Below are 23633 nucleotides of genomic sequence, written 5' to 3'. Positions count from 1 at the left end.
ATCTATTCTTGAAAATGTTCCACATGCACTTGAGAAGAATGTGTAACCTGCTGCTTTTGGGTGGAATGGTCTGTAGATGTCTGTTAGGTCCATCTGTTCAAATGTATTGTTCAATGCCTCTTTCTCCTTATTTTCTGCCTGGTTGATCTGTCCTTTGAAGTGAGTAGTGTGAAGTCTCCTAAAATGAATGCATTGCATTCTGTCTCCCCCTTTAATTCTGTTAGTATTTGTTTCACATATGTAGGTGCCCTGTGTTGGGTGCATAGATATCTACAATGGTTATATCCTCTTGTTGGACTGATCCCTTTATCATTATGTAATGTTCTTCTTTGTCTCTTGTGGCTTTCTTTGTTTTTGAAGTCTATTTTGTCTGATACAAGTACTGCCACACCTGCTTTTTTCTCCCTGTTGTTTGAATGAAATATCTTTTTCCATCCCTTCATTTTAGTCTGTGTATGTCTTTGGGTTAAAGTGAGTCTCTTTTCCATAGCATGTTGACGGGTCTAGTTTTTGTTTATCCATTCAGTGAATCTGTGTCTTTTGATTGGTGCATTCAGACCATTTATGTTTAGGGTGATTCTCGGTACTTATGTGCTTATTGCCATTGCAGGCTTTAGGTTAGTGGTTACCAAGGGTTCAAGGGTAGCTTCTTTACTACCTAACCGTCTAATTTAACTCAACTTAGTATGTTATTACAAATACAATCTGAAGGTTCTTTTTTTCCCCCTCCATTTGCTTCCTCCTCCATTTTTTATATATTAGGTATCATATTCTGTAGTCTTTGTCTATCCCTTGACTGACTTTGGGGGTAGTTGATTTGATTTTGCATCTGCTTAGTAATTAATTGGTCTATTTCCATTACTGTGGTTTTATTTCCTCTGATGACAGCTATTTAGCCTTAGGAGCACTGCCATCTGTAGCAGTCCCTCCAAAATACACCGTAGAGATGGTTTATGGGAGAGAAATTCTCTCAGCTTTTGCTTATCTGGAAAGTGTTTAATCCCTCCTTCAAGTTTAAATGATAATTGTGTCTGCCAGAGTATTCTTGGTTTGAGGCCCTTCTGCTTCATTGCATTAAATAAATCATGTCACTCCCTTCTGGCCTGTAAGGTTTCTGTTGAGAAGTCTGATGATAGTCTGATGGATTTTTCTTTGTAGGTGGTCTTTTTTCTCTCTCCAGCTGATTTTAATATTCTGTCCTTGTCCTTGATCTTTGCCATTTTAATTATTATATATCTTGTTTTTGTCTTCCTTGGGTGCCTTGTGTTGGGAGATATGTGCACCTTCATGGCCTGAGAGACTTTTATCTCCTTCCCCAGATTGGGGCAGTTTTCAGCAATTACCTCCACAACGACACTTTCTATCCCTTTTTCTCTCTCTTCTTCTCTTGGTTTCCCTGTAATGCAAATATTGTTCTGTTTGGATTGCTTACACAGTTTTCTCTCTATTCTTTCATTCCTAGAGAACATTTTTTTTCTCTCTGTGCCTCAGCCTCTTTGTGTTCCTTGTCTCTAATTTCTATTGCATTTACCGTCTCCTCCACTATATGTAATCTGCTTTTCAATCCCTCTATTGTATATTTCATTTCAGATATTCCATTCTTTAATGAGTGAATCTCCATCCAGAATTCTTCCCTGAGTTCTTGAACATTTTTCTCTACCTCCATGAACATGTTTATCATTTGTATTTTGAAATCTTTTTCACGTGCCCTCTCATGCCCAAAAGCTGTCCTCTCTGGAGATGCTCAGCCCCTGATGCAATGTCCAGGGTCATAGGGGAGCGGCGCTGGTGCCCTGTTCCATCAGGTCTGTTCTTTTCTCCAGGTTTATGTCATCTGGTGCAGCCTTGTTTCCCATTGCTCTTTCAGGATTAGTTGTATTAATTATATTTTCATATTATATGTGCTTTTGGGAGGAGGCCTCTGTCTCACCTCTCGTGCCGCCACCATCTTTACTCCTGAAAAAGCTGCTGTTTTTAAATTTAATTTCTCTCTATATATTTTAAATGATGGACTAAGTAATACTGTGGCGTAGTTGGAGAAATCTTAGACTTGATTCTAGACTTTGTTCTGTTTGCCTGCTGTGTATTTTGGACCTTCCTTTTTCACATAAAGGAATTGCCATTGCAGGCTTTAGGTTAGTGGTTACCAAGGGTTCAAGAGTAACTTTTTCACCTTCCTTTTTCATCATAAAGTAGGAACAGTCGTGTTCACTTGGATACTTCATGGGGCACAGGGGTCTCTGACGTGGAGGAAGCCACCAGTGAGAAGAGGAATGGGAGCACCTTGGGGTGTAAAGGGAGCACTCCAGGAGATTTTCTTTTTAATGCTCAGCATGAAAAGTGAGGGCGTTCCATTTGTGTCACTCGAACCAAATTTTATTCTTCTTCTAGCCTGTTTGTTTTCTTCCCAGTCCCTTTTCCTGTACTTACATCAGTTACTGATGGGCATTCCATATTAAAACAGATGGGTTTGCCTCAGTAGGGTTTAGCTATTTGGACCTGACCAGGCCTTCTCCCATCTATACACTTGCATCTAACTGGGGGCTCTGCACAAATTCCCAGAGACAGTGAATTTTGACTTTGTGTCAGATAATTCTTTATAGTATGTTTGTAAAAAAACACACTCTTTCTCAGAGTTACTCCTTTTCAGGGTAGTGGTAGTATTGTGTGACTAAGAAATGCTACTCCTCAGAAAAGTGCGTCACTTGTTGGTAGTGTGTCAAGTTGATGTTATTTAACTCTATTCCCTGTTTTACAGACAAACTTACTGGTGTCCACTGTACTCATGGTGTAAACAGGATGGGCTACCTCATCTGCAGGTGAGTTCCCAAACACGAGAGGCAGACCCTATTTGAGTTGTTTGATTTACAATAGTAATGTAAGCTAGTTGCAAAAACTAGTGTAGAAGTTTATGAAGGAGAAAGCAGTCTTAAGCCCACCCAGAGATACCACCAGTGATCGTTTAACCTATTTTCTCAGACTTTAAAAATGCAGACATAAGCATATACATGTCCTTTAAGGGTCTAATATTTACTTATTTTGCGAAGGGATTCTATTTTTTATTTCTGTTTATTTAAAAAATTTCCCTTGAAGTATAGTTCACATACTAATTTCACGTTAATGGTATAATATTTAGACATCCTGGTTTATAACTTAGTGTATGGTAGATATCTTCCTATGAAAGTATTTGGAGACCTCATTCTTTTTAAAGGTTGCATTGCTCCTTCACTTACTGATGAAAATAAGAAAGTCACAAGTTGTTATAAACTACTGAAGTAATGAATATTCCTGTGTGAACATCTTTGAATAAATATTCTATCTTCTCAGAGACAGTTTCACTCAGATTGGAATTTCTGGATAAGAGAATTTATACCCTGGTGTTTTTGTGGATGTTGCTCCACTGTGCCAATTTATGTTCATTCAGAAAATATTTTTAGGCGTCTTCTATGTGTAAGACCTGTGAGACTTTGTGGGCTAAGAGACTTGACCAGCCTTCTCTGAATCCTACCAGTTTAGGGAGGGACTAGATACTTGAGAATCACATAATTGCCTATAGAATTACAACGCTAACAAGTGCCAGGATGGATCGGACATGGTACTGTGAGAGCATGTTCATAAGGAGGATTTGGCTTCATCATGGAGATTATAGAGGATTCCATGCAGATATTTGAGCTGATACCTGACAGAGGAGTAGGTATTAAGCAGATAGGGACATTGGGGAGAGAATCCTGGGTGGAAGGAACAGCAAAGACTGACAGCAGGAAGGCATGTGCTGTGTTGGAGGGAGTGGCCAAGGGCCTGGGCCTGGGGAGTATGGCATTCAAATGGAGCTGGAAGTATGGAGCTAGGTCGTGCAGGCCCCCCTTTAACGTTTTAGACTTTGTCTTAAGAGTAACAGAAAACTGTTGAACTGTTTTTGTTAAGGGTGAGTGTGTGCAGCATGATCAAATATGCATTTTCAACCTATCATTTTGCCACCGAGTGAAGAATACATTGTCGGGGAAAGAGTGGAAGCAAGGAGACAAGTTAGGAGGTTTTTGTAGAAGAGGCATAATGGTGGCTCGGGTGTGGGGCAGTGATTTTGGTGGAAAGATGTGAACATATTCGAGAGATACTTAGATAATACCCTTGTTCCAATTTGGTGGTGGGTTGAGGAGGATGGTAAGAAAGAAATGGCTGACAGTGATGCTGACTCCAAGTTTCTGCCCTGTACAGTTGGTTGGATAGTATTTCTTAGATAAGATGTTAATATTTTTCCCCGTTTGCCTTTTTGTGTTTGTTGGTTCCTGAACACTACGCCGTCACACTAAGTAAGTCTTCTGTGTTTAATATAAAACATTTTTATAAAATAATGATTGTTGTATTTTTATTTATTTATTTTTATTTTGGTATAATGAATGTACAATTATATGAGCAACACTGTGGTTACTAGACTCCCACCATTATCAAGTCCCCATCACATACCCCATTACAGTCACTGTCAATCAGCGTAGTAAGTAAGTTGCTGTAGAATCACTACTTGTCTTCTCTGTGCTGTACTGCCTTGCCCATGCTCCCCCCAACCCCATTATGTGTGCTGATCATAATGTCCCTTTACCCCCCTCATCCCTACTTTCCGACGCATTCCCCCCCAGTCCCTTTCCCTTTGGTAACTGTTAGCCCATTCTTGGGTTCTGTTTGTCTGCTGCTGTTTTGTTCCTTTAGCTTAAGCTTTGTTCTTAGACTCCACAGGTGAGTGAAATCATTTGATACTTGTCTTTCTCTTCCTGGCTTATTTCACTGAGCATAGTGCCCTCTAGCTCCATCCATGTTGTTGTAAATGGTAGGATTTGTTTTCTTCTTATGGCTGAATAATATTCCATTGTGTATATGTACCACATCTTCTTTATCCATTCATCTACCGATGAACACTTAGGTTGCTTCCATTTCTTGGCTATTGTAAATAGTGCTGTGATAAACATGGGGGTGCATCTGTCTTTTTCCAGCTGAACTCCTGAAAACTTAGGGTAACGTCCCAGGATTGGAATTTTGGGTCAAATGGTATTTCTATTTTTATTTTTTTGAGGAACCTCCATACTGCTTTCCACAATTGTTGAACTAATTGACATTCCCACCAGTGTTGTAGGAGGGTTCCCCTTTCTCCACATCCTTGCCAACATTTGTTGTTGTTTGTCTTTTGGACAGTGGCCATCCTAACTGGTGTGAGGTGATATACTGTGGTGGCTTTAATTTGCATTTCTCTGATGATCAGCGATGTGGAGCATCTTTCATGTGTCTGTTGGCCATCTGAATTTCTTCTTTGGAGAGGTGTCTGTTCAGATCCTCTGCCCATTGTTTAATTGGGTTGATTATTTGCATTTTGTTTGTTAAGGTACATGAGCTCTTTATGTGTTTTGTATGTCAATCCCTTATCGGATATGTTATTTATGAATATATTTTTCCATACTGTAGGAGGTCTTTTTGTTCTACAGATGTTGTCCTTTGCTGTAGAGAAGCTTATTAGTTTTATATAGTCCCACTTGTTTATTTTTGCTTTAGTTTCTCTTCCCCCTGGAGATTTGTTCATGAAGAAGTTGTTCATGTTTATGTACAAGAGATTTTTGCCTATGTATTTTCCTAAGAGTTTTATGATTTCATGACTCACATGCAGGTCTTTGATCCATTTTCAGTTTACTTTTGTGTATGTGGTTAGATAGTAATCCAGTTTCATTCTATTACATGTAGCTGCCCAATTTTGCCAACACCAGCTGTTGAAGAGGCTGTCATTTCCCCATTGCATATCCATGGCTCCTTTATCATATATTAATTGACCATATGTGCTTGGGTTAATAACTGGACTCTCTATTCTGTTCCACTGGTCAATGGGTCTGTTCTTGTGCCAGTACCAAAGTGTGTTGATTACTGTGGCTTTGTAGTAAAGCTTGAAGTTGGGAATCAAGACCCCCCCTGCTTTTTTCTTCTCAGGATTCCTTCGGCTTTTTGGGGTCTTTTGTGCTTCCATATGAATTTTAGAGCTATTTGTTCCAGTTCATTGAAGAATGCTGTTGGTAATTTGATAGGGATTGCATCGAATCTGTAGATTGCTTTAGACAGGATGAACATTTTGACAATATGACATCTTCCTACCCAAGAGCATGGGATGAATTTCCATTAATTAGTGTCCTCTTTAATTTCTCTTAAGTGTGTCTTGTAGTTTTCAGTGTATCAATGTTTCACTTCTTTGGTTAGATATATTCATAGATATTTTATCCTCTCTGATGCAATTGTGAATGGAATTGCTTTCCTGATTTCTCTTTCTGCTGGTTCATGGTCAGTGTATAGGAATGCAACAGATTTCTGTGTATTAATTTTTTATCCTGCAACTTTGCTGAATTCAGATATTAGTTGTAGTAGTTTTGGAGTGGATTCTTTAGGGTTTTTTATGTACAGTACCATGTCTTCTGCAAACACTTACAGTTTGGCTTCTTCCTTTCCAATCTGGATGCCTTTTATTTCTTTGTATGTCTGATTGCTGTAGCCAGGATCTCCAGTACTATGTTGAGTAAAAGCAGGGATAGTGGGCATCCTTGTCTTGTGCCCGATGCTAGGGGAAAAGCTTTCAGCTTCTCACTGTTAAGTATGATGTTGGTTGTGGGTTTGTCATATATATGGCCTTTTTTATGTTGAGGTATTTGCCCTCTATACCCATTTTGTTGAGAGTTTTTATCATGTATGGATGTTGAATTTTGTCGAATGCTTTTTCAGTATCTATGCAGATGGTCGTGTGGTTTCTGTCTTTGTTTTTGTTGATGCGGTGGATTATTATGATGAATTTTGTAATGTTGTACCATCCTTACATCCTTGAGATGAATCTCACTTCATCACGGTGTATGATCCTCTTGATGTATTTTTGAATTTGGTTTGCTAATATTTTGTTCACTATTTGTGCATCTGTGTTCATCAGGGATATTCGTCGGTAGTTTTCTTTTTTTGTGGTGTCTTTTCCTGGTTTTGGTATTAGAGGGATGCTGGCTTCATAGAACGAGTTTGGAAGTATTCCCACCTCTTCTATTTTTTGGAAAACTTTAAGGAGAATGGGTATTAAGTGTTCTATAAATGTCTGATAAAATTCAGTGGTGAATCCTTTGGTTCAGGGTTTTTGTTCTTGGGTAGTTTTGTTGTTCTTGTTGTTGTTATCATTAATCTACAGTTATATGAAGAACACTATGCTTACTAGGCTCCCCCCTTCACCAAGTCCCCCCAACACATCCCACCACAATCACTGTCCATCAGTGTAGTAAGATGCTATAGAATCACTACTTCTCTTCTCTGTGTTGCACAGCCCTCCCTGTGTCCCCCCCCACATTATACATGCTAATTGGAATGCCCCCTTTCTTCTTCCCTGCCCTTATCCCTCCCTTCCAACCCATCCTCCCTAGTCCCTTTTCCTTTGGTAAGTGTTAGTCCATTCTTGGGTTCTGTGATTCTGCTGCTGTTTTGTTCCTTCAGTTTTTCTTTGTTCTTATACTCCACATCATTTGGTACTTGTCTTTCTCTGCCTGGCTTATTTCACTGAGCATAATATCCTCTAGCCCCATCCATGTTATTGCAATTGGTATGATTTGTTTTCTTCTTATGGCTGAATAATATTCCATTGTGTATATGTAGCACATCTTCTTTATCCATTCATCTACTGATGGACACTTAGGTTGCTTCCATTTCTTGGCTATTGTAAGTAGTGCTGCAGTAAACGTAAGGGTGCATCTGTCTTTTTCAAACTGGGCTGCTGTATTCTTAGGGTAAAGTCCCAGGATTGGAATTTTGGGTCAAATGGTATTTCTATTTTGAGCTCCTTGAGGAACCTCCATATTGCTTTCCACAATGGTTGAACTAATTTACATTCCCACCAGCAGTGTAGGAGGGTTCCCCTTACTCGACAACCTCGTCAACATTTGTTGTTTGTCTTTTGGATGGTGGCGATACTTAGTGGTGTAGGTGATATCTCATTGTGGTTTAAATTTGCATTTCTCAGATGACTACCCATGTGGAGCATCTTTTCATATGTCTGTTGGCCATCTGAATTTCTTCTTTGGAGAACTGTCCATTCAGCTCCTCTGCCCATTTTTTAATTGGATTGTTTGCTTTTTGTTTGTTGAGGTGTGTGAGCTCTTTATATATTTTGGATGTCAGCCCTTTATCAGATCTGTCATTTATGAATATATTCTCCCATACTGTAGGGTACCTTTTTGTTCTATTGATGGTGTCCTTTGCTGTACAGAAGCTTTTCAGCTTGATATAGTCCCACTTGTTCATTTTTGCTTTTGTTTCCCTTGCCCGGGGATATATGTTCATGAAGAAGTCGCTCATGTTTATGTCCAAGAGATTTTTGCCTATTGTTTTTTTCTAAGAGTTTTATGGTTTCATGACTTACATTCAGGTCTTTGATCCATTTCGAATTTACTTCTGTGTATGGGGTTAGACAGTGATCCAGTTTCATTCTCTTATATGCAGCTGCCCAGTTTTGCCAGCATCAACTGTTGAAGAGACTATCACTTCCCCATTATATGTCCATGCCTCCTTTATCAAATATTGATTAACCACATATGTTTGGGTTAATGTCTGGAGTTTATTCTATTCCACTGGTCTGTGGCTCTGTTCTTGTGCCAGTACGAAATTATCTTGATTACTGTGGCTTTGTAGTAGAGCTTGAAGTTGGGGAACGAGATCCCTGCCAGTTTATTCTTCCTTCTTGTGGTTGTTTTTGCTATTCAGTGTCTTTGGTGTTTCCATATGAGTTTTTGAACTATTTGTTCCAGTTTGTTGAAGAATGTTGTTGGTAATTTGATAGGGATCGCATCGAATCTGTGTATTGCTTTGGGCAGGATGGCTATTTTGACTATATTAATTCTTCCTAGCCAAGAGCATGGGATGAGTTTCCACTTGCTAGTGTCCTCTTTAATTTCTCTTAAGAGTGTCTTATAGTTTTCAGGGTATGGGTCTTTCACTTCCTTGTTTAAGTTTACTCCTAGGTATTTTATTCTTTCTGATGCAATTATGAATGGAAATTTTTCCTGATTTCTCTTTCTATTAGTTCATTGTTAGTATATAGGAAAGCCACAGATTTCTGTGTGTTAAATTTGTATTCTGCAACTTTGTTGTATTCCAATATCACTTCTAATAGTTTTGGAGTGGACTCTTTAGGGATTTTTATGTACAGTATCATGTCATCTGCAAATAGTGACAGTTTTTCTTCTTTACCAATCTGGATTCCTTGTATTTCTTTGTGTTGTCGAAGTTCCGTGGCTAGGACCTCCAACAGTATGTTGAATAACAGTGGGGAGAGTAGGCATCCCTGTATTGTTCTCGATCTCAGAGGAAAAGCTTTCAGCTTCTTGCTGTTCAGTATGATGTTGGCTGTGGGCTTATCATATATGGCCTTTATTATGTTGAGGTACTTGCCCTTTATACCCATTTTTCTGAGAGTTTTTATCATGAATGGATGTTGAATTTTGTCAAATGCTTTTTCAGCATCTATGGAGATGATCATGTGGTTTTCGTCTTTCCTTTTGTTTATGTGGTGGATGATGTTGATGGATTTTTTAATGTTGTACCATCCTTGCATCCCTGGGATGAATCCCACTTGGTCATGGTGTATGATCCTTTTGATGTATTTTTGAATTCGGTTTGCTAATATTTCATTGAGTATTTTTGCATCTATGTTCATCAGGGATATTGATTTGTAATTTTCTTTTTTCATTGGGTCTTTGCCTGGTTTGGGTATTAGGATGATGTTGGCTTCATAGAATGCGTTTGGAAGTACTCCCTCCTCTTCTATTTTTTGGAAAACTTTAAGGAGAATGGGTATTATGTCTTCTCTGTATGTCTGATAAAATTCCGAGGTAAATCCATCTGTCCTGAGGTTTTTTTCTTGGGTAGTTTTTTGATTACCTCTTCAGTTTCTTTGCTGGTAATTGGTATGTTTAAATTTTGTGTTTCTTCCTTGGTCAGTCTTGGAAGGTTGTATTTTTCTAAGAAGTTGTCCATTTCTTCTAGGTTTTCCAGCTTGTTAGCATATAGGTTTTCATAGTATTCTGTAATAATTCTTTGTTTTTCTATGGGGTCCATTGTGATTTTTCCTTTCTCATTTCTGATTCTGTTGATGTGTGTAGATTCTCTTTTTCTCTTAATATGTCTTGCTTGGGGTTTATCTATTTTGTTTATTTTCTTAAAGAGCCATCTCTTGGTTTTCTTGATTTTTTCTATTGTTTTATTGTTCTCAATTTTATTTATTTATTTTCTGATCTTTATTATGTCCCTCCTTTTTCTGAATTTTGGGCCTCATTTGTTCTGCCTTTTCCAGTTTCAATAATTGTGAATTTAGACTGTTTATTTGGGATTGTTCTTCCTTCTGTAAACAGTCCTGGATTACTATATACTTTCCTCTTAGAATTGCCTTTCCTACTTCCCACAGAAGTTGGGGCATTGTGCTGTTGTTTCCATTTGTCGCCATATATTGCTTGATCTCTGTTTTAATTTGGTCATTGATCCTTTGATTATTTAGGAGTATGTTGTTAAGCCTCCATATGTTTGTATGCCTTTTGGTTTTCTTTGTACAATGTATTTCTTCCTTTATACCTTTGTGATGTTAGAAGTTGGTTGGTGTAATTTCAATCTTCTTGAATTTGCTGAGACTCTTTATGTGGCCTGGTATGTGGGCTATTGTGGAAAATGTTCCATGTGTCCTTGAGAAGAATGTGTATCCTGCTGCTTTTCGGTGTAGAGTTCTGTAGATGTGTTTTAGGTTCATCTGTTCTTGTGTGTTTTTCAGTGCCTCTGTGTCCTTTCTTATTTTCTGTCTGTTGTATCTGTCCTATGGAGTGAGTGGTGTGTTGAAGTCTCCTTAAATGAATGCACTGCAGTCTGTTTCCTCTTTTAATTCTGTTACTATTTGTTTCACATATGTATATGCTCCTCTGTTGGGTGCATAGATATTTAGAATGTTACATCCTCTCATTGGAATGATCCCTTTATCATTATGGAATGTCCTTCATTGTCTCTTGTGACTTTCTTTCTTTTGAAGTCTATTTTGTCTGATACAAGTACTGGAACACCTGCTATTTTCTCGCTATTGTTTGCATGAAATACCTTTTTCCATCCCTTGACTTTTAGTCTGTGTGTGTCTTTGTGTTTGAAGTGAGTCTCTTGTAGGCAGCATATAGATGGGTCTTGCTTTTTTATGCATTCTGTTACTCTGTGTCTTTTGATTGGTGCATTAAGTCCATTTACATTTAGGGTGTTTATTGATAGATATGTACTTATTGCCATTGCAGACTTTGGATTCATGGTTACCAAAGGTTCAGGGGTAGCTTCTTTACTATCTAACCATCCATCCTAACTCTCTTATTATGCTCTTATAAAGAGAGTCTGATGATTCTTCATTTCTCTCCCTTCTTATTCTTCCTCATCCATTCCTTATAGGTGTTTTATTCTGTACACTTTTTTTTGTTTGACTTCTTTCGTGGATAGTTGATTTTATTTTTTGCCTTTAGTTAGTATTTGGTTTGTCTGCATTGTTTGCTGTCATTTTATTTTCTGTGGTGACATCTATTTAGTCTTAGAAGGGCTTCTATCTAGAGCAGTCCCTTTAAAATATCCTGTATAGGTGGTTTGTGGGAGGCAAATTCCCTCAATTTTTGCCTGTCTGGAAATTGTTTAATCCCTCCTTCAAGTTTAAATTATAGTCGTGGTGGGTGCAGTATTCTAGGTTAATGGCTCTTTTGTTTCATTGCATTAAATATATCATGACATTCTCTTCTGGCCTGTACTGTTTCTGTTGAGAAGTCTGATGATAGCCTGATTGGTTTTCCTTTATAGGTGATATTTTTTGCTCTCTCTGGCTGCCTTTAATACTCTGTCCTTGTATTTGATCTTTGCCACTTTAATTATAATATGTCTTGGTGTTGTCCTCCTTGCATCCCTTGTGTTGGGAAATCTGTGGGCTTCCATGGTCTGAGAGACTATTTCCTTCCACAGCTTGGGGAAGTTTTCAGCAATTATTTCTTCAAAGACACTTTCTATCCCTCTTTCTCTCTTTTTTTCTGGTACCCCTATAATGCGAATATTCTTCCGTTTCATTTGGTCACACGGTTCTCTTAATATTCTTTCATTCCTAGAGATCCTTTTATCACTCTCTGCCTCAGCTTCTCTATATTCCTGGTCTCTGATTTCTATTCCATTAACAGTCTCTTGTACCTCGTCCAGTTTGCTCTTTAGACCTTCTATTGCTTGTTTGATGTCTGTTATATCCCTCCGGCCTTCATCCCTTAGCTTTTGCATATTTCTCTTCAGGTCCATTGGCATGGTTATGGCTTTTATTTTGAATTCTTTTTCAGGAAGACTGGTTATATCTATCTCACCAGACCCTGTCTGTGGGGTTGTCTGAGTGATTTTTGACTGGAGTATATTCTTCTACCTTTTCCTGGCAATAGAAGTGGTCGCAGGCAGGTGGTGCATGTGTCAGCTGGGAGTACAAAGTCACTTCCTACTTTCTGGTTGCCTTGCCCTTTTCTCCTGCCTGTCCATTACCCGCACACAGGGAGCAGTCTCTGGGATAATCGCCTGAGCTGCCATGTGCGGGGTGGCCCTTGGTATAGCCTTGGACACTACGGGGGGTCGCAGATGCACCAGCTGTGTTCTCCTGCAAGAGGGGCGCCCCTTCGTGCCTTCCGGATCTTGCTCTGGCTTCCACTGCCTGTACTGGTTACTCACTCACTGGGAGGAGTCTCTGGGGTAATCTCCTGAGTTGCCATGGGTGGTGCAGCCCTCTGGAAAGCCTAGAGCCCTGTGGGGCATCTCAGACATGCCAGGTGAGTGCTTCTGTGAGAACAGCGCCCCTTCATGCCTTCTGGACCTTGCTCTGGGTTCTTCTGTCTGTGCTGGGCAGCTGTGCACTGGCGGCAGCCTCTGGATCTCTCCCAGTTACCTATGTGCTGGGAAAAGACTCTGCGTTCTTGCTGTGTGTGGTACTGTTCTCCAGCTGCTCCGCAGCTGTGGCTGGTCAGCCGGTTTGCTTGTAGCAGCCTCTTGGGGGAATAAATGGCCAGCTGCTTATTGTTGTGAGGGACCTCAGGGTTCCGTAACCCCCCAGGGGTTCAGGGCACCTGAATTTCCTTAAGATTCCCAGCCTGCTGGGCTGAGTGTGCTGGGACGATTTTTTCCAGCTGTTAAGCATTTGTCCCTTTTTTAAAAATCGCCCACTTTTGTTTTGTCCTAGGGGAGCCGGCTGTGGGGACCCTCTCGTAATCTCTCTCTCAGATTTTACTTTTCTGTTTCTCTAATATCCGTACACCATGCAATGTGTGTCTGTGCTCCCAGTGCAGATTATTAGGGCTGGTTATTTGGCAGTCCTGTGCTTCCACTCCATCCCCACTCTGATTCTCTTCCTCCTGCCAGTGAGTTGGGGTCTGAGGAGTGCTCAGGTCCCGCCAGGTCACGGCTTTGTATCTTACCTTTTCGTGAGATGCTGAGTTCTTGCAGATGTAGATGTAGCCTGGGTGTTGTACTGTATCTTCTGGTCTCTCTTTTAGGAGTAGTTGTATTTGTTGTATTTTCAAAAATACATACGGTTTTGGGAAGAGATTTCCCCCACCCTACTCACGCTGCTATCTTGATCCCCTCCCCCACCAGGTTTTCTTTTTTATTTATTATTTTAATTGAGTGGGCACAGAGTTTCTGTTTGGGATGACAAAAAAGTTCTGGAAACAATAACTGCTACCCACGAATGCTTGGTTTTGCTTGACCTATTTCCATGAGAGGGTTTAGGGCAATCCAGAAACTATACTGCTGCCTCCATCTTTCTGAAGAGCTGCTCAGTCTTTTGACATAATTATTTTAAATTTGGACAGTGGTGATGGCTTTACAATCCTGTGAATGTACCTAATGCCACTATTGTACACTTAAAAATGGTTAAAATGGTAAATTTTGTGTTATGTCGGTTTTGCCATGATAAAAAAAATTGAAAGAACAACATAAATCAGAATTAGATAAGATGATAGGCCTCAGGACTGAATTTAAACATTTTTCCAATTTTCGGAAATGAAGCCTGAATTAAAAATAATGCAAGAGTGAATGATCATAGTGGATAATACCTGAGAGAAACAAACCAGAAAGGGAGGAAATGTTTAAAAATGAAAAAAGATAAAAACAATGTTAGGGAGATGGCAGTCTGAAAGGATAGGCAAAAAAGGACAGTTCTGAAAAGAGTACTGCAAATACACCAGAGAATTTTTTATACCATAAAGTGAGATTTCAAATCAGTGGGACAATAAGTTAGTTAGTCAGTAAGTTGTGATACACAAATGTTGGGGTATAAATAGTTTCTCAGGAAGGATCCACAGTGTGGAAAAAGTAGCTGTCTTTAAGGAGAGAGGGAAAGGGGGTGCTGAGGGACTTGGGGAAAGGGGGAATTTCCATTGCTTCCTTTTGGTAACTTTCTAATGCTCTCTCACATGAATGAATCTATTACCTTTCAAGTCTGATCCCTGAGTTCAAACACCACCCAACTCCTTCCGTCACCAGCTCAAACTTGGGCAAATTCCCCACACTCTCTAGGCTTATCTCCTTATCTCTGAAACGGGGTGAATAACTTAGCCTGGTGTTGCCTGACACAGCATAAACTCTCAATAAATGTATTTTACTACTGGAAACAACCCAAATGTCCATCAGCAGATGAATGGATAAACAAAAATCGTAGAGCCACACCATAGGATATTATACAGTCATAAAAAGGAATGAAATGGTGACATGTGGTACAACGTGGATGAATTTTGAAAACATTCGGCTAAAGGAAAGAAGCCAGACTCAGAAGTCACATACTGTATCACTTCACATGTATATGAAATGTCCGGACAAGCAAACCCATAGAGGAAAAACAGATGAGGGGCTGCCAGGGTGTGCAGAGAGCAGGGAATGAGGAGTGCCTGCTAATGTGTAAGGGGGGTTCTTTGGGGAATGAGTAAAATGCTGTGTGTAAGATGATGATGATGGTTGCACAAACTTGTGAATATACTAAATGCCACTGATTTTACAGTTTCTAAAGGTGAATTTTATGGTACATGAATTATATGTCAATAGGAATAAGTTTTAAGATGTAAATTACCAGTTTTCCCAAGGTGCTGATCTGCTGCTCTTTGGCCTTCGCCCTCTCCCCACTCCATTCCCTTTCCTTTCTATTCCTGCGCCCTCCCTGTGGGTGCCCCAACGGGCCTTCTAAGGAGTGCCTCTGGACCATACTGAGGCTTCAGCCTCCAGTTGTTGGCAGGGCAACCCAGCTTGCACACACTGCCATTGCTCACACCTGGAAGAAACGGATGCTTCCAGGGAGATACGTCTTGTGAGCTTATGTTGTTAGTGATGTTTAGAGCAGGCTTCATGCGTCAGGGTTGATGGAGGAGGACCGGTCCTGTCAAGTCAATATTTAGGCCCGTCCCGAAGTTTGATCTGGTCCGCCATGAAGCTCTGGGTGCCGTGCTCTGAAAGCTAGGTTGACCGCCTAAGGGCGCCTGAAATACCGAGGACTTCGGAGGCATGTAGGCCTCACAGTGAGTCGTCCTTGCCCCTCCCCATGCAATGTGACCTCAGTCCATTGCTGAACCTCACTAGTGAAGTGGCACAGTGATACAGACAGTAGTGTGGTCTCGGTCCTGGTGTGCAGGTGTTGAGTAAATGATGATTTAAATCCCAGGCCCTGCTCTGGGTGGGGCTCCTGCTGCAGCAGTTGGCTGGGCTCAGCCCCTGTTATCAGCTGCCCCCAGGAAAGCTACGAGCCCCTGCCATTCATCTGGCAGATTCCCCTCTGCTTTGGTCTCGCCTCCCCCATCCATTATCATACATGGATTAGGGAGCCCAAAGTTTTGGAGTTCTGTCCTGAATCCCTTGTTTTCTAAAATACCTGGTGGCCATGAGACATGATTTCAGCTATCATGAGAGACTTTTTACATTTCTCCTGTTCAACCTAGATGCATTTCCTGCCATCTTCAACTATTCAAAGGTTAACCCTGACCTTAGCCCTGATGTGCTTCTTACTTCTTCCATTTCCCACACGCTGGCTCCTTGTTATAAACCTGTAACCTCTCTCCCCCTTTGGCCTTCCTGACCCTGGGCCGAGTTCCTTCCTCCCTCCCCAGTTCTTATGTCCCTTTTCCCTGACCCTGCCATCGGCCGTGCACCTTCCAGTTCTTTCTTTCTCACACAGCCTTTCATCCCCACTCCCATCAAATAAAAACCACAGTTAAAAGCATTTCAAGACTCAAGTCTTCTTTATTACTCATCTATTAATCCTATTACATTGTTTTAAAATCTATCAGAATAAATAGAGGAACTTATATCTATCTACGTGTGGAAACTTACATCTGTCTATGTGCGAGAGGAAATTTATATCTATCTACGTATGGAAACATATCTAGCTAAGTGTGGAAATTTATATCTATCTACATTTGGAAACTTACATCTATCTATCTACATATGGAAACTTGTATCTATCTATCTACTTGTGGAAACATACCTATTTTTCTACAGCTGGTAACCAATGTAACACCAACAATCCTACCAGCTCTTACATTACATAGCCATAGTAGTCAGCAATTTCCATTTCCTTTTGACTCTCAATAAAAAACTGTACTTTTCTTTTTTTGGCAGCATCCTCCCGCTCTTGTTGAGCCCGCCTCTTCATAGCCTCCCGCTCTGGCCTCTGCTCCTCTGTGATGGGCTTGGATATTACTGGCCCAGAAATATCAGGTTTCCTCCATGGAGTGGGTTGGAAGCGGGGTTCTTGGGGTGGAAGCTGGGTTTGAGGCTTGGGTGGAGGCTCGTGCTGGGGCACAGCAGTGGGAAGGGGCTCCTGCTGGAGGGAAGTGCGAGATGATGTTCTGTAGGGTGCAGGTCTAGAGGCAGCGGTCTGGGTGACCCTGGGCCGGGTGGAGTCGGTCCGGTGTGGCTGGGTTGAGTTGGTCTGGACTGGACCCAGAGATGAGCAGGCAGGACCCGTCACAGATGCACGTGCTTGCCGGGACGAACCGACTGCAGTAGGTTGAGCGGCGTCAGTAGGTCCAGGCCGGGTAGAGGAAGGCAAAGCTGGCCGGCGTGAGGCCAGAGACTGTGGCCTCCGAGGAACTCGGCGAGCTTGAGGCCTGTCCTCAGTCAGAAAAGGCAGAGGCACCAACTTGACCTTCCCAGGAGGTGGCCGTTCATCCTGGGATGGAGATGGACACTCTCTTTTGACACTGCCATCTGGTTTCCGGGCTCTGGCATGAGTTTTCCCAAGGCTTTACCCTCATGTGGAGTATTCAGCCACGGTTTGGTGGCCGGGGGTGGCTGGGAGTGTTTGGGGCTCCTATAATTTCCTGAGACCCAGGAAGAAGAGAATCCAGGTTTCCTATCAGTCTTCTTCCCCGTTGTGTGTAAACCCTGCACAGACTCCAGCATGTGCATGCCTAGGCTGCTTTGAGGTTTTTTAAAGTTCTCTTGGCTGAGATGAGGATCGTTTTTCTTCCACTTCATCTTGGGAATGTTTGGCTTTTCTTCTGCTGTGACTTTGCTCCTGGACTGCCTACCCTCTTCAGCTTTCTTGGAGTTGCTTTTTCTGGTTCTTTCAGTCTGTTTGTGTTGGTGTCTCCTGGTTTTGCTGGTCCTGCTCGAAGCATCTTTTGGAGATTTGCAGTTAGAATACTTGGACGTGGTCACAGGAGCCTTGTCACAATCCACAACACCGCAAATACTCACGTCACCCCCTAACAGACCCTCCGTGTCTTGTGGCTGGATTTTGGCCTTGGGAGCACCAGTGAGGCTCAGAGCCTTTCTTCCTGGCTTGACCAAAGGACCTCTTTTTGGTACATGACCTTTCCTGCACCTGGTTTAACTCGATGGCTCTGGTACCTTTGGCTTTGCTCACCTCAGAATCTTTGGACTGATAAAGGTCTTTCAAGGAACTGAAGAGCTGAGGAAGGTGACTGTCCCCCTCCAGGGCCGCAATGTTTGCAAAACCGCCACTCGATTCACTCTCATGTCCAAGTGTCCCTTGGTCCTCAGGGCTCAGGCTGTTCTTTCCCAAATGAGTGTTTTCAGAACCCGGCTGCTTTTGTCCAAGGGGATCAGTGCAGGCCTGGAGCTGGTGAATATCAGGGATTTGTAAAGAGAGGAATTCATCATCTTGTTTTTCTATTGGTATCACTGAAATGCTCCCAACCTCAGGTGGTGGGTTACCCTCAAGTGTCTGGATATTTTTACTGCTGCAGGTCTTGGGGAATTCTGGGGTCTGTGTGGCAGACAAAATGTCTGGCTTGGAGGCTGCAAACCCAGGGAAGTCTCCATCCCCAGCAAAGTCTCCATCACTACCAAGGAACAAGGAAGACGTCAGTCTTTGGTAAGTGAGGTGCTTCTAGACACAACAGAGCAATCATGCATTGTTCAACATGGAGAAGACTTTTCTCCTAGTTCTTAAGAATCATGGGCAGCACCCTGTACGAGGAGATAGTGGAGGCAACGGTTACAGCTCTTACTGGGGAATCACTTGTTGCTTGATTTCCTTTGTACTTTGTAGGGTATTTGTTTTTTGTGTTTTTTTTGGTATCATTAATCTACAATTACATGAAGAATATTATGTTTACTAGCCTCTGCCCTTCACCAAGTCCCCCACTTCATAGGGTTTTTGGAAGTCAAACAAAATGTGGATATGATTTTTAAAATATGAAATGTTTCACAAGGTCTAGCAGTCTTATATGGAGTGTTCAATCTTCTCTGCTTTCTTGAGAAATTAAGAACGCCTCACCCTACAGACTCCAAGAGAGAATGGAGCTCTTCCTGATGAAATATATAAGCAAGGACAGATTCATAGACTGCTTGCTTTGGGCAAGATTGAAGAACACAAGTACTTAAATCCTGGTGTCAATTAAGGATGTGAATGAAAGTTAAATTGGTACTAGCAGAATAAGTGAAATGCCTTAAAAAATCAGGAATAGATCAGGAAAATGGAGTTCCTTACAGTGTGGGAGAATACAGGGGGATTGATCAGCTAGGGCCGTGAAAAGCATTGTATCCCTTGGTACACTCTTGGGTTTTATGTGCATGTGGCATTGACGGCCGTTACAGTGTCCTGCCTTCCCACCTCTAATAGTTCTGAAAATGAAGAGCACTGAGTGAGGGTGGTGATTATTAAAGTCTCAGGACTTAAACTCTACCTATGTGTGGACTCCCTCCTTAGCCGCTGCAGATTTGACCCTTCTTTTGAATCCTGACCATATTCGTCTCCCTACTTGCTGTTCTGCACTCACCTTGAAAACATAGATCTGTGATGGGTGGAGCAGATGCAGAGTAGTAGATTCCAGATGTGGAGCCTGGTGGTAGGGTATCTGGGCTGCATCTCCTTTAGCTCCATCACCATTACTGGTTGAGGGGCAGAGGCCCTGCTTCCTATATATGACACAGAGCAATTAGATTTCAGGCAGGGGCCCACTTCTTCAGATAGCAGAGGCCCCAGTGTGCCTTGATAATAATAATATACCTGATTCCCTTGCTGGTAAAGAAGTGACAGGCTGCTATGTCCCTGGTTTGGAATCTGAGATGATGTTCCCTGAACAAGGCTAGCAGAAAGTGAATGACACAGAGGGACCATGTTATTGGCACCTGAAGCCTTACCATATTGGGCCGCCATGGATATGGCTGTGTTCTGGTCAGTGAAGTCGCCAAGGGAAGAGGACTTCATTTCCGTGCTTCCTGTGATGTCCCACTTAAAACCACATGGGTAGGAAGCAGCTGAAGTAGAGTTCTGGCTCTGGCCAGTAACTCCAGACCATATAGCTGTGCTAGAATGTTGGTAAAGGTTCGCACTACCCATGAGTGGCTGGAAAGAGGTGCCAGAGGCTGATGGCAGCAGCCATGTCGAACTGGCAGTGGGAGCAGAGACTCTGGACAAATTGTAGACACTTCCTGTTAAGAAGCCACGTGGCTCACCACGGGAAGAGAGAGCTGCAGAGAATGTGGAATTCCCAGTAAAAATGGATTTTGGGAATTTTATGTAGGGAAAAAAAAACGTGAGATTGAAAATTCTCTGTCGGTGGAGTTACATTTTACCTTAAGGTTGCTGCTGTCAGGAGGACTGTAATACCAACTCACTGGAGATAGTAAGAACTGTCCATTTCTGATGGTTCTCAATGCCGGAGCAGTCAGGTACCCTTCGGGACTAACTGCCCATGCTACTAGCTTGGGCAGATGTGCTGAAGACCCAGGAGAGGGGTTCCTAATGGTTCTCTAGGCTAGAAGCAACCTTCTCCCTGCCCTTCTTCCCTGTGAGCCTGCATTAGTGTCTTGTCCTGTGCTATTTCCTAAAATTGAAGCATTTTAGAGCTGGGAGGTCCTCAAGAACTTGTAACACTCTTGTTTTACAAGTGAGGAAACTGAGTCTTAGGTCAGATGGGCTTGATCAAGTTCTCCCTTTCTGGTAGTGGCCTTACCACATGACAGGACCCTAAGTATCCTGACTTCCTTGCCAGGACTCTGCTCTGATCATTACACAGCCAGAAACTAGGAGAAATGGAAGTTATCATGTGGGCTTCTTTTTTTTTTTTTTTGTCCATTGGAAAATAGCACAGCTGCTCCCGTTGTCATCCCCAGTGTCTCCTTTTGCTTGTGCAGTTCGCATGCTCTTACCCAGCGTTCACGTATAGCTTAGTCCAGCTGGTAAATTGAAGGATCCATTCTTACCGTCTTCAAGCCAGGTTTCTGATCCTCCCTCAAAATGACTACCGGAGAGTGAGTTTCTCAAAAAGTGCTTTTTGAGAGAAAAGAGTTACTTTTTCTCTCTGTGAGCTTCAGGATATTCATCTATAAAATGGTTATAATAGTAACAATAATGACAGTAATAATTCATACATGGATAAAAGTGATATGTTACATATGATTTTATAGAGAGGAAAATACAAGTTCTGGAAAGATAATGAGAAAACTTATGAGGAACATGTATCACAAAACTAAAAAGAAATATAGAGATACTATTGAAAATGGGGGTATGTATGGAGCAGGCATTAAAGCATAAGTTTACTAACAAATGAAGTTCTATATCATATGTGCAATGCTCTGAAAGGGAATATTGCCTCCTGTATGTTAGCATGAGTAAGCAAAATAACAGCCCATGGTAGAAGGTGATTTTGAATGAATTCCTGGACAGTACATTCAGACAGAGAAAATAATATCATTAAAAAGTTGCATAGATAGCAGCAAAAGGGAATAAATGTGCCAGTACAGGTAGCTACAATTTTTGTAGACAAGTATTTCATTAAAACCTGGTACACAGCAGAGAGCAAGATACTAAGTATAAAGGAATTCCATTATTGCGCCCTTTCATAGCTGAATGTTAGCCAGCACATAACAAATATCAAGCCTGGTTCAAATATATGTATTCCAATTAATATAATCAGATAAGAGAAAAGAACACTTAACAAGTATCATGAAGGTTTTAATATTTAGCTTAAAACCTAGATCACAATCGTCTTGAACATCCAGGAAAGTGTAATCCTCAAATCCCAGAACAACCAACAGGCTAGAATTAAATTTAACTTTTTTAATGTAGGAAAACCCAAAGGACTCCACAAAATTGTGTTAGATAAATGTGGGATTCAAGATGTGGGGCTTGATTTCTCCTTCTTAGAATTGCTAACATCTAAAAGCAGATAATGGCTGTTTATTAGTGTGCCCTCTTTATTGGGAAGAAAATAACTAAAGATGAAGAGCAGTCTTGACTTGGAACTTACTTATCACAAAAGCAGTTAGTCCTGATTCAAGTTAGGAGATAAGATTTTTAAAAAGACTTTATTTTTAATAGGCAAAACGTGTACATAGTTTAAAAACCAGAATGACATACAATAGTGAAAATTCTGTTTCCTCCACTCTCCTAGATAACCACTTGAGTTAGTTTCTTGTTCATAGGAAGCATGATTTCTAAAATGTACTTCGAAAGTGTTTACATTCAAAACTGTAAGGTCCCCTCTGTGGTTCAGAGAGGCAGTGGGAAAACAGAAACAGTTGTGTGTATCTTCTGATAAGCTCCTGTTTTCTGATGTGTGATATACCCTATCTGGCCTGGCTTTCCTTCTGAGTCTACTCATGGAAGCATTTGCTTAGATCAGCTGTGTTCTGCCCTGCTCTGAGCAGATTTCACTCTGTGCTTCTGCTTTAATTTAAAATCTTTGAATGCTTCAACAAGTGTCTCAAACTGCTCCTTTTTCTTGAGAGCTGCTCCATGCTTGCCTTCATTCCTATTTTTTCTCCACCCTCTTGGTTCCTGTGGGCTTGTGCTGATGAAAACAATCTTCAACTTCCTTCCTTTTGAATAGCCAAGTACTCTCTATCTTCTCTCCCTACTTTCTATTTTCTCCTGGTTTTGATAGAACACTTGAAAATGTGTGGATATTTCTTTTTGAACATCATTAAACTAAAACGTAGTAAATTTGAAATATTATTTGAGGGAGGCCACTACAGATGGTACATCTCAGTATATACTGCCAGTTTTCTACACCACCTTGTTTTCTCTGTTTCTGTGGAAACACTTTCAAGATGCCTCTGATTTCATTTACTACATGGGTTCCCTTTAAGATGCAATATTGGAAAAGAAAAGGACCAGAGAGAGCCAATCTGGCCTCCTAATGGAACAGATGAGCAAAAACCAGATTTTCTTGGAGAGTCAGTGACTTGTCCAAAGTCACACAGCTAGTAATTGTCAAAGTCAAATCTAAAATTAGGTCTCCCGATTTCTAGTTCAATACTTTCTCCCATTATTTCATGCTGTTTTAAACCTGCTCCTGAATTTAGGGGCAAAAAAATTTAATTAAAGTCCTTTAAAAGTTTCTTTCCTTACCTGACCTGGTCAGAGAAGAAGAGGAAACACCAACTTTAGATCCAAGAGATGAGAAGAAGCTAGAAGATGTCTGAGTGGCTGAAGATGAAGAGCATGTGTGTCCAGTATGAAGATCATTGGTCACTGGTCACTTGCGATGATCCAAGTCTATTTACAAACAACTCCATGGAAACCCCAAGATTCTACAAGTGGTGATAGGTTGGTGGGAGAATGATGTCACAAGCAGGCAGTTTAAAGGTACGAGGTAGCCAATAGGGAGGTCAGCTTCCCACCAAGAAGACAGGATTGGGTGGAGGCAGTAGTAGGTGAGCTAAAACAACACCTAAATGGCTGCGCTCTGTGAAGGGGGACTCCGACAGGACAGGTGTGATTGTCTCACATTCCCCCGGGATCCTATGTTAGGGAAATCATCTCAATATTTCTTAAAGATGTTCATGAATATAAAAAACTAGTGCTGTTCGTTATGCTTCAGAAGATTGGAGACTGTTGAGAATTAGGCTTGGGGTTGATTAATGATTGTGTATTGAGTCCCCTATACAGAATATTATTGTTGTTAAGAACCATTTGATCAATAAATATGAGAGATGCCCTCTCAATCAATCAATCAATCAATCAATACTGAAAAAAAAGTTAAGGTTAATTGCATTAAAAAAAACTAGTGGTTATTTATAATATATTTTATAACCTATCCTACCCATTTAAATTATATGTACTGTTAATTAATATCCTTAAGAAGGAGCAACGTTTAGGT

General features: G+C 41.1%; 1 pseudogene; it reads left to right on the top strand.

Annotated features, from left to right (window-relative positions):
• LOC118912557 (putative N-acetyltransferase 8B) overlaps positions 1–23633 on the top strand; it is a 48295-nt pseudogene that overhangs the window by 5718 nt on the left and 18944 nt on the right.

Source organism: Manis pentadactyla, chromosome 15 (genome assembly GCF_030020395.1).
Source record: "Manis pentadactyla isolate mManPen7 chromosome 15, mManPen7.hap1, whole genome shotgun sequence".
In the NCBI taxonomy this organism is placed as follows: Eukaryota; Metazoa; Chordata; class Mammalia; order Pholidota; family Manidae; genus Manis; species Manis pentadactyla.
The sequence above is the reverse complement of the archived record's forward strand: the minus strand, read 5'-3'. Positions and strand labels throughout refer to the sequence as shown.